This window comes from Schistocerca gregaria, chromosome 3 (assembly GCF_023897955.1).
Source record: "Schistocerca gregaria isolate iqSchGreg1 chromosome 3, iqSchGreg1.2, whole genome shotgun sequence".
Classification (NCBI taxonomy): Eukaryota; Metazoa; Arthropoda; class Insecta; order Orthoptera; family Acrididae; genus Schistocerca; species Schistocerca gregaria.
The window spans coordinates 872,042,167-872,054,908 of record NC_064922.1 but is presented as its reverse complement, the minus strand read 5'-3'; positions in this window follow the sequence as shown (position 1 = coordinate 872,054,908).

Here is a 12,742-nt window from a genome sequence, read left to right as displayed (position 1 = left end):
GCAGCGAGTGGAGTGCTTGGGGGATGCGGTTCTGATTAGCTTTCCTCGACTTTTTATTGCTATTTACTGCGTTAAACTTGTTACAATTTGCTAAGTTCAAGCAGCGGAAATTTTTCTTGCCTGGTGGGCGCTAACGTCCCAATTACCTGCACTGGCTGTTAGTGTATGTAACAGCAGTTTATATTTCCTCGCCTTGCCGCTGCTGTCCTGTAAGGCGCATAGTTTTCACAGCTTTCTTGATTGTAGGCCGGTTGGTGATTCTTGCACTCGGGTGGTAGAGATACCTTTCTCGTTCTGGGCGCTCTAAACACAGCAGTGTTTAGAGTGCAGACCGCTGGTTCTGGCTTTGGCTTAGTGTTCCATCGTTGAATTTAGTTTATTGGACGTGAGGTAGCTTCAGCAAGATTATCATTAGTCATTCGTTAAACTGCCACTAGTGTGAGTTCCATCTTGGAAAGTGAATGAAACCCTTGGCTGCCTATCTCATCGCTCGCGACAGTGTTTGCTGCTGAACCTCCTCAGAGGTCGATTCCTGGAGCACCATCTGGATCAATTGCTTCTTTTTTTTAAGTTAACTTTTGCTATTCTATTTGCTGTTCTAAAGCACGTTTCAAAATTTTTTTAATATTATTGTCATTCCTGGCGTGTAAGGCCTTCAGCCGTGATTGTGGTCATTTGCCTTTAAATTCTAGTTTGGTATTTGTATTTTAGCAGTAAGACTTAAAACCTTGTTGCCTGCCATTCTTGGTGTCTGATGCCTTCTGCTGTGTTTGTTTCGACTTACCTTAATATTTCAATACCTGTAATCTGTAAGTTGCAGCGAGTTTTAAACAATTCTTAATTTATTGCCATTCCTGGTGTGTAAGGCTTTCTGCCCAGATCACAGTAGCTTGCTTTTAAAACATATGTTGTATCTGTATTTAATGGTGATTTGCTAAATTGTGACTCACTGAAAACACTATTATTTACACAGTTGTTTATTCCTTCACTAATAATGTGTGGTATTTTTTATTTATTGTTGACTGTGGAATTATTGGTTTAAAATAAATTGTGTGTAATTGTAAAAGGCATCCAATAGTAACTGATTATGGCCCCATCCACAATTGTAACCGAATGCTACCTTCCCTTGATTACCAGGTTTCAGTTCCTAATTGGCTTCAAACATGGCAGTATGTTGACCATCCCATGTTGTTTATGTACACTCATGGAAAGAAATATTCTTAGCTATATGAAAATATAGAATAATTTGATTTTTAATTTTATATGTAGAATAATTTTTATTAGAGCTAGATATCACAACCAATATTTGGTAAACTATCAGTCTGGAGTTTTCTTTCTAATCTTTAGATAAAAAAGGATTGACTAAATTAGCCTCCCTCAAAAAGTAAATAAAGATTCTGTACCAGCTGGCTTCACACAGTGGAGAAAAAGTATTCATGCCTTGTGTATTGTACCGGGGACCTAGAAACGACAGACAGGCTTCGTCCTGCTGTAGCCCTCAGTGGTTCACAACCCCACAACAGGCCACAGCAGTCCACCCACCCCATCGCCGCCTCACACAGAACCCAGGGTTATTGTGCAGTTCGGCCCCCAGTGGACTTCCCTCCCCCCCCCCTCCCCCCTCTACCCCCATGAACGTCTCGTACTAGACGAGTGTAACCCCAAATGTTTGCGTGTTAGAGTAATTATGGTGTACGTGAACGTGAAGACCGTGTTTGTGCAGCAATCTCCGGAATAAGGGGAACCAGCCCGCATTTGCTGAGGCAGATGGAAAACCGCCTTAAGGATACAAGATACTTATGAATGGTGGGAAAATCGAAAATTTTTCATGACTTTATTAAATTCTATAGTCTTTCCTGATTACATTGATATATACATTATAGGGTTTCAAATGAAAAATGACCTTTATATACCAAATTTTAAAGTTACGGTCTTGTATGCTGCCACACCCCCTTTATTTCTGTTACAGAAACCAGTATTATTTCGAAAAGAACTGTGAAATTTCTGTTTCCAGCGATTATACGTATGATACAGTGTATTTGTTGGTAACAGTGCAGGTTTCTAGCGTCTGTAAATGATTATGTTCGCTGGTATTTACTTTTGTTTCGCTGAAGCAGTTTCTTCACGTGTTACTGAATGTTTGTTGCCCAAGTGATACATATATTTCTGGAAGTACATATCCTTTAGTGTGCAATAAATACGAACTATGCCACGCATCAAGAAATTCAATAAAAGGAAATTCCGTGGTAACCAGTTAACAAACAAAGCAAGCCACACTGTTGAAAGTAACCTGTGTATCAGTTCTTCACGGATCAAACTCCTACATGGTACGCCTCCTGGTGTTCAAATATTTGTGTTAACAATGACGCTGTTTGTAGTGGACTTGTTGTTGTTGATGTGGGCATCTTATCTTCTTTGATAAAGGAAGTGGTGAAATGTAAACAATGTGATGTTGTAGGCTGTCTGGAAATAACTGAACAACGAGGTAGCAGGAAGGGTTTAGCGTCAAAATCGGTTGTTCTGTGTAGATCCTGCAATAAATCTACATCGAAAATGACTTCGAACATTGAGCGTAATTCATATGATGTGAATTTGAAGTTAGTGTATGCAATGCGTGCAATAGGAAAAGGAAAAAAAGGCTTCTCAAACGTTTCGTGGTTTGATGGACCTTTCTCCTCCTCCCAATATGTTCGGCAAGTACATATAAATACCTTTAAGTGGCTTGATGGTTGTGGTTAAAGCATCTAAGAAACGTGAAGTTGAAAAAATTGTAAATATTTGTGGAACCAGGGACATTGTTGTTGCACTTGATGGGACATGGAAATGTCGAGGACGTGGTTCCTTGAATGGAGTTGTAAGTGCTACTTCTCTGAAGAATGGAAAAAGTCGTTGATGTTGAGTGCTTATCTAAGTACTACCGCACCTGCCATGGTAACACTGAAGGACATATTGAACATCACTGTTCAAAAAATTATGATGGTTTACAGTGCAGGTATGGAGTGTGATGGAGCTCTAAAAGTATTTCATATGCCGGTGCCCACTTATAACGTTAGATATACGAAGTACCTGGGCGGTGGGGAATCTAAAGCTTTCAATAAAATTAATGCGTTCATTGTTTATGATGGTACCTTGGTAACAAAAACTGGGGTGTTGTGGACATATGCAAAAGAGGATGGGTGCTGGATTGAGGAAACTACGAAGAAAAATGAAAGGAAAGTTACTGTCTGATGGAAAATCTCTGTCTGGCCGAGGCAGATTGACAGAAACTGAAACAGACCTTCTTCAGTGTTATTATGGACTGGCCATTAGACGAACTGTACCTCTGAACGATGTTTCAGCAATGAGAAAAGCTGTATGGGCCACTTACTTTCATAAGCTGTCCACAGGCGACCACCCTCTTCACAGACTTTGCCCTAAATGAGCAGATTCGTGGTGTGTTTACCAAAAAGCAAAAGAAAGTGGTTAAATATACCATCATAAGCATTCTCTTCCTGAGCCTGCTATGAATGAAATAAAACCCATTTCTAGAGATCTGAGTGACCCTGTTTTTCTTTGCAAATGTCTTCATGGGGTCACTCAGAATATAAATGAAAGTTTCAACCATTGTGTTTGGGAAAGATTACCCAAGAATGTTTTTGTAGGACTAAATACATTAAAAGTTGGTATACTAGATGCAGTAATATGTTTCAAAGATGGAGTGATAGGAAGATTGGAAGTGCTGAGAAATTTAGGAACAAAATGTGGCTCTAATATGGAAGATCAATTGCGTGTCCATGGTAGACAAGGGGTGCATGAAGCTGAAAGATCCGCTCTTCAAGTTACCAAAGAAGCAAGAAGTGCTAAAAGGAATGCCAAGAGGAAGCTTAAATATGAAGAAATGCTGCAGGATGCAAACTATGCTTCAGGAACATTCTGAGGCACAGTTTAACTGGACTCATATCTCCATTCGCAATTTCCCACAAATTGTATTGTTCAGAATTCAGGTACAAATATTTCCTAAAGTTTATAAAGCATTGCTCTAATCTAATTTTGCTCTAAATTTTGTTCTACTACCTATGTGGAAGACCTAAGCTTTATTGCAGAATCAACTAAATTATAGAAAAGATAACATTTTTACTAGGAAAAAAATATAAAAATCAAAATCTAATATGTGATATTTTTTATCCTTGTAATATACATAATAGGTGGAATTAAATAGGTCTAGTGCCTCAGCCATCATGTCATGCATATCTGGTAAAAATTTGGTCTCCTTCAAATGTATAACATTGGATTAAATGGTACCTCAATTTGAGGAAGTATTTTGGAGAAAAGAATTGCATAAATTTGTTTGTAATTTTTGATAGCCTTAAGCAGGTCCAAAAAAATTTAATATACTTCTAATCTGTTTAGAAAGTGTGCTGTATTACCTGATTTCAACAAAAAATCTGTAAAACATATACATTATATGTTGTGGTTGGCAGGAGAGCCAACCCGTATAACTAAAGGAGGCCGATATGCACGCGTTTTAGCTGACGCAGGCTGGCGTGAGGTCTGGAACATGACAAGGGAATTAGAATTGAGAAAAACGGACGTAGCTGGTGGAATACTTAACTTTAATCCAATAATGAAGAACGTCGCTCTTTATGGAACATGATTCACAATATCAATAGTACGGATACTGGCGCCTTGCTAGGTCGCAGCAAATTACGTAGCTGAAGGCTATGCCAACTATCGTTTCGGCAAATGAGAGCGTAGAAGTCAGTGAACCATCGCTAGCAAAGTCGGTTGTACAACTGGGGCGAGTGCTAGGAAGTCTCTCTAGACCTGCCGTATGGCGGCGCTCGGTCTGCAATCATTAATAGTGGCGACACGCGGGTCCGACGTATACTACCGGACCGCGGCCGATTTAAAGGCTACCACCTAGCAAAGCAGGTGCTGGCAGATGTGAAAATTACCGAACTATCAGTTTAATAAGTCACAGCTGCAAAATACTAACGCGAATTCTTTACAGACGAATGGAAAAACTGGTAGATGCGGACCTCGGGGAGGATCAGTTTGGATTCCGTAGAAATGTTGGAGCACGTGAGGCAATACTGACCTTACGACTTATCTTAGAAGAAAGATTAAGAAAAGGTAAACCTACGTTTCTAGCAATTGTAGACTTAGAGAAAGCTTTTGACAATGTTGACTGGAATACTCTCTTTCAAATTCTGAAAGTGGCAGGGGTAAAATACAGGGAGCGAAAGGCTATTTACAATTTGTACAGAAACCAGATGGCAGTGATTAGAGTCGAGGGGCATGAAAGGGAAGCTGTGGTTGGGAAAGGAGTGAGACAGGGTTGTAGCCTCTCCCCAGTGTTATTCAATCTGTATATTGAGCAAGCAGTAAAGGAAAGAAAAGAAAAATTTGGAGTAGGTATTAAAATTCATGGAGAAGAAGTAAAAACTTTGAGGTTCACCGATGACATTGTAATTCTGTCAGAGACGGCAAAGGACTTGGAAGAGCAGTTGAACGGAATGGACAGTGTCTGAAAGGAGGATATAAGATGAACATCAACAAAAGCAAAACGAGGATAATGGAATGTAGTCAAATTAAATCGGGTCATTCTGAGGGAATTAGATTAGGAAATGAGACACTTAAAGTAGTAAAGAGTTTTGCTATTTAGGAAGTAAAATAACTGATGATGGTCGAAGTAGAGAGGATATAAAATGAAGACTGGCAATGGCCAGGAAAGCGTTTCTGAAGAACAGAAATTTGTTAACATCGAATATAGATTTATGTATCAGGAAGTCGTTTTTGAAAGTATTTGTTTGGAGTGTAGCCATGTATGGAAGTGAAACATGGACGATAACTAGTTTGGGCAAGAAGAGAATAGAAGCTTTCGACATGTGGTGCTACAGAAGAATGCTGAAGATAAGGTGGATAGATCACGTAACTAATGAGAAGGTATTGAATAGGATTGGGGAGAAGAGAAGTTTGTGGCACAACTTGACTAGAAGAAGGGATCGGTTGGTAGGACATGTTTTGAGGCATCAAGGGATCACAAATTTAGCATTGGAGTGCAGCGTGGAGGGTAAAAATCGTAGAGGGAGACCAAGAGATGAATACACTTAGCAGATTCAGAAGGATGTAGGTTGCAGTAGGTAATGGGAGATGAAGAAGCTTGCAGAGGACAGAGTAGCATGGAGAGCTGCATCAAACCAGTCTCAGGACTGAAGACAACAACAACAACAACCTTGCAAGTGTGGTGTCTGGCGGTGGCACCACATTATAAACAATGCCTGAAAGAAATAGGTGTTTATTTTTACATAACATTGAGCCGAAAAAGTACCCTGTACCCTTCAAAACCATCCACAGGCTGACCGGCGCACTGGAGACCGGCACGCCTTCCTACTAAGGAAGCAGCGCGTTAGACCGCGCGGCTAGCCGGGCGGGCATTCATGCCTTTCTAGAAATGTTAACATAGAAGCTACTAAAGAACCGCGTCCAACAAGGACACCTTAATGGCAAGCTGCACCTCGTGCATGCTGGTTCTGATAAGCAATGAATGTCGTGTAACAGCAAAATTGGTCCCAAAGGGAAGGAAACAACTATCGAGGAAAGGCAAGTAGTTATCTCTCAGTACGAAAAGGGAAAATCGGTTTCAGAAGTAGCTGATATTATTGGAAGAAGTCGGGAATTGAGCCGTCCTTAATATCGCGGTTTAGAAAAGAAATACTGACATTAATAGCGAAAGAAGAGGTCGACCACAGAAGCTAACGCAAAGAGAATGGGATGTGTTTATTGCGATGGTCAAAAAAGATCGTACAAGGAAACCACATGATGAGCTGTTCGCTATATTTTAAGTGATGCAGGCTATGGAGCTATGGTACCTAGACGAAAACCATTCATCAGCAAGAAGGGCAAAAAATGAGACTTAATTTTGTTCGAGAGCGTATGAGCAAAACCTCAAATTTCTGCGACAAGGTATTATTTAAAGATGAAAGTAAATTTAACGTATTTGTAAATGTGTAACACCCCACCCGTCACTTAGCTGGTTCTGGCATGTGTTCACCACAACTAATTGACTAACAGATCAACAGAGACTGCAAAACTGCTGCAATATCGCATAACGCAAAAAAGTAATATGGCCCTGTAACTCCTGATTGAACTGCGGTGGCAGTGTTGACATTAATTTATTCAGAATTGATCACTTTTAATTAAAAAGGGGTGCACATTGATGTTATATTCAGCTACTGAACACCAGGTGCAAATGTTGAACGTAAAATTAATTAAGAAAGTGACTTGGGATTTCAACTACTTGATTGAAAACAGATGCAGTCAATTAGCATAAATTTATTTTAACTCGCGACCTTCGATCATCACATTACAAGACTCTCCAATCAGGCAGTGGTAATAAATTGCGTTTGCGTGGAGTAAAGCGTGATAACTCAAAAGTAATTCCGCTCAACTGGCCCAGGCGTAATGCGAAGTACGAGGAGAATTCTACAACACACGGCCCATCCAACAAATTAATCAGTGGCCGGAGAGGGCGCAATATCACCGAAAACAGCGTGGAGGAACGGCGTCGTTGTGCAGACGTCGGCCGACCTCGTGGTGCTGCAAGGCTGCGCTCGTCTATTCACTCCTAGCTATCTTGCTCAGTGTGTAGCTGAACCAAAACTTCCTATCTCCAAGCTCAATCGTTCCATTTGCTAGGTCCTAAACTGCAGAGATGCTCACTATTTCCCAGGCAAGCTGAGTAAAGAATGCCACGTCCACAACCTAAACAAGCTGGGAATGGAAGACCTCTACGGGTTGTCTCCCAGTCCGCTCTTCCCCTCGGTTTCCCTTCTAACAAAATCACTTACGCCAATTGCAGCGCAAGTCACGTTAATTATGTGTCGCTTCCCAGCGCCGACCAATGCCTGCTCTGGGAAGTGAACAAATTCCCACAAAATTTCCCTTCCTCTCAACTTTTGCTATTTAGCTCCTCCCAGGTCACCCATCAAAGTTAGCGTCTCCACAAAACACCAATTTTTCCCGAATTCTGACTCCCATGAGAGTACTTCAAATTCCTTGGTCCTACTCTCCTATCGGAAGCCGGCGTATTTCATTCTGTCGCTCTTCACCTGATATATTTCAGACTTTGCGGACCGTGAATTCAGCATGAAGTTGTTATAGTCACGAACACGCATATTTTGGTCTCTGTTGATCGCTCCACCGTAGCTTTTCGCGGCTTTCTCGCATGTTTCCCTGAAAACGGGACGACAGACATTTATCAACAGGCGTACAAGTTCTCCGTCTCCATCCCGGTACACCAGCATGGGGTCGGGGTCAACCACCCTTGCTGTCACTCATCTTAAGGCGACTGTAGGCCGCGCTGAGTTACCGCTTTCTCAGAGCTTGAGCCGCCCTAAGCTGCCTATTGTCGCTTCCCTTCGCCGTTCCCCAGCCAGCCACGGTCAAATCTAAATACTTCCTTGGGGTAAACTAGCGTCCAGTAAATCGACTCGTTTCCACACAGTTTTCATGTCGTGTGAATTACTTTAAAACCATCACCCGACATCAATTATTCCAATACGTCCATACTATACCCTCTACAAGATGCATTGTGCTTTGTCAGTCATTTTGTTCAGCCCTACTGTTCGCTCAAAGTGAGTTAGGTGATCTTTAATGACTTCATGTAGGGGGCATAGTTCTTGCCATCTTACAAATGATGGCATAATTTCTGTGTGGAGACGATCAAATGCTGAGCTGGATACCACGTACTGTCAACCCACAGAAAAGCACGGTAGTGGAAGAATGATGGTATGTGTGGCTGCATTTGGCGTTGGGCAACTTGTTTTTGTGGAAGGTAATGTAGACACATTTTAGTATTTAAATAGCTTAATGAATGATGGTATTGCATTGCTGGTCGGGAGGCACAGTCCGGCGAAGTTCGGCCGCCAGGTGCAAGTCTTATTTCAGGTAACTTCACATTAGGCGATTTACGCGTCGGTGGAGATAAGGACAACACAACACTCAGTCCACGGGCGGTGAAACCCTCCACCCGGCCGGGAATCGATCCCGGGCCCGCTGCATGGGAGGCAAGCACGTTACCACTCAGCTAAGTAGACCAACAGCTTAAAGGAAAATCTCCAAAAAAAGTATCGATAGCTTGGGTTTACGCATAGATTACCATCTTCAATCAGATAAAGATCGTAAGCATGCAGCGGAAATGGTTTATCTGTGGTTATTGTATCGCATTCCTCATGTTCTCAAGTTTCTGTGCAGAGCGCAGACCTCAGTTGAACATCTTTGCAGTACACTTGAAAGAATGCTCAGGAGACATGAAATACGAAGTGAGACAGCTCTTTAACAAAGTCTGCAACAAGAATGGCAAAAATATTACCTCAGAGACTACCAAAAAAATGTTTCATTCTATGCTGAAGAGGTCAAGAGAAGTGATACAAAGAAGAGAAATGCCTATAAAAATTAACATTGTTGTCACACACACACACACACACACACACACACACACACACATATATATATACTGTAATTTTCTTGCTATACCCCTACGGAATATCAGACCAGCTGTGTGGCTGGATTGAAGAGTTTTTAGCAAACAGAACACAACATGTTGTTCTCAATGGAGAGACGTCTACAGATATTAAAGCAACCTCTGGCGTGCCACAGGGGAGTGTTATGGGACCATTGCTTTTCACAATATACACTCCTGGAAATTGGAATAAGAACACCGTGAATTCATTGTCCCAGGAAGGGGAAACTTTATTGACACATTCCTGGGGTCAGATACATCACATGATCACACTGACAGAACCACAGCCACATAGACACAGGCAACAGAGCATGCACAATGACGGCACTAGTACAGCACGGCACCTTTCGCAGCAATGCAGGCTGCTATTCTCCCATGGAGACGATCGTAGAGATGCTGGATGTAGTCCTGTGGAACGGCTTGCCATGCCATTTCCACCTGGCGCCTCAGTTGGACCAGCGTTCGTGCTGGACGTGCAGACCGCGTGAGACGACGCTTCATCCAGTCCCAAACATGCTCAATGGGGGACAGATCCGGAGATCTTGCTGGCCAGGGTAGTTGACTTACACCTTCTAGAGCACGTTGGGTGGCACGAGATACATGCGGACGTGCATTGTCCTGTTGGAACAGCAAGTTCCCTTGCCGGTCTAGGAATGGTAGAACGATGGGTTCGATGACGGTTTGGATGTACCGTGCACTATTCAGTGTCCCCTCGACGATCACCAGATGTGTACGGCCAGTGTAGGAGATCGCTCCCCACACCATGATGCCGGGTGTTGGCCCTGTGTGCCTCGGTCGTATGCAGTCCTGATTGTGACGCTCACCTGCACGGCGCCAAACACGCATACGACCATCATTGGCACCAAGGCAGAAGCGACTCTCATCGCTGAAGATGACACGTCTCCATTTGTCCCTCCATTCACGCCTGTCGCGACACCACTGGAGGCGGGCTGCACGATGTTGGGGCGTGAGCGGAAGACGGCCTAACGGCGTGCGGGACCGTAGCCCAGCTTCATGGAGACGGTTGCGAATGGTCCTCGCCGATACCCCAAGAGCAACAGTGTCCCAAATTTGCTGGGAAGTGGCGGTGCGGTCCCCTAAGGCACTGCGTAGGATCTTACGGTCTTGGCGTGCATCCGTGCGTCGCTGCGGTCCGGTCCCAGGTTGACGGGCACGTGCACCTTCCGCCGACCACTGGCGACAACATCGATGTACTATGGAGACCTCACGCCCCACGTGTTGAGCAATTCGGCGGTACGTCCACCCGGCGTCTCGCATGCCCACTATACGCCCTCGCTCAGAGTCCGTCAACTGCACATACGGTTCACTTCCACGCTGTCGCGGCATGCTACCAGTGTTAAAGACTGCGATGGAGCTCCGTATGCCACGGCAAACTGGCTGACACTGACGGCGGCGGTGCACAAATGCTGCGCAGCTAGCGCCGTTCAACGGCCAACACCGCGGTTCCTGGTGTGTCCGCTGTGCCGTGCCTGTGATCATTGCTTGTACAGCCCTCTCGCAGTGTCCGGAGCAAGTATGGTGGGTCTGACACACCGGTGTCAATGTGTTCTTTTTTCCATTTCCAGGATTGTATATAAATGACCTAGTAGATAGTGTGGTAAGCGTGATAGCGTTACGGAGATGTTTGGCAAACTCAAGTGGTAGACTCTGCAAGAGAGGTGCTCTGCATCGCGATGTAGCTTGCTGTCCAGGTTTCGAGAGTGTGCGTTTCTTGATGAGGTACTGAATATATTGCTTTCCCCTACACATATTTCCCGAGGAGCTCACGAATGTAAAATTAGAGAGATTCGAGCGCGCACGGAGGCTTTCCGGCAGTCATTCTTCCGGCGAACATACGCGACTGTAACAGGAAAGCGAGGTAATGACAGCGGCACATAAAGTGCCCTCCGCCACACTCCGTTGGGTGGCTTGCGAAGTATGAATGCAGATACAGATGAAGATGAAGCCATCTGGTAAAGAAATTTTATTTACTTTTTGCAGAAGGCTAATTTAGTTACTCGGTTGATATGCAGGGGAAGGAGGGGCTACAGTTAGACTGCTGCCATCTGTGGATAGCTACGTCAACATCATCAATATACAGGTCTCAGTGTGTTGACATTGCTGAACCTTAGTTTCGCGGCGGTTTCTGTCAGCTTTGCAAGGTACGTACAGTTGTTATACTGATTTGCAACGTTTTACACCTTTCGAGGTCCTAAAACATCTGTTTCGTGAACATTTGTCCAGACTGTATATATAGCACTGAATAGTACGTCTTAGTAAACTGCTGTGTCAGTGGTCAATGTTCACTAAATAGTGTTCATGTAGGCGTAACATAACCTGACAGCATGTTAGGGGGGAAGACGGGGTGGGGCAAGATGGGGAGCTTCCCCGTCTTGTCCCTACTATGTTACCATTACGTTCGTATCGTCTCATGTGTTTACCTCGCTGCGGATTTTGAACACGTACATTATACGTTGAATACAATTGTAAATAGAATGGTATTCGTTATTCTAACGTTTCCTAATTAATTACAAAGTATGCCTTAGGCTATATGGTGAATAAAAATACACAAAAGGTGCAAAGTCAATATTCTTGTTATGCTTCAACGACTGACTATTGGAAATGTGGTATTTACTATATAATATAGATTACCAGGAATGATCTGACTCAATAGTATGTTCCACGTGTTTTATTTCAGTTGGTTCGCAAGTATCGGCGACAAACGTCTATGCAAGATTGGTCATTGGAGTCAATGGAAGGGGCTGTAAATGCCGTTATAGAAGTCATATGGGTTCTTTCAGGGCTTCGCGACAATTCCACGTGCCACAGACAACGACTGAACGACATGTGGCATAGAAACGTGCTCATTCTGGCTATACAGTTATGAAAAGGTTAGGACCAATCACTAGTGTGTTTACCGCAGAACAAGAGGCAGAAATTAAAGACTACTTAACGCAGATGGAAGGACAGTATTTTGGCCTAACACTTAAAGAGCTTTGTGAACTTGCTTTTCAGCTAGCTGAACGAAACAACATCAAACATCCATTTAATACTGCAGCCAAATCTGTTGGAAGAGATTGGTTAAATGGGTTTCTTTCACGAAATCCTACCTTGACAATACGAAAACACGAGGCCCCATCAATCGCACGAGCAATGGGGTTTAATCGAGTTGCTGTAGATCGGTTTTTCGATCTGTTAGAAAGTCTATTAGACACATTCAAGTTTACGGGAGACAGAATT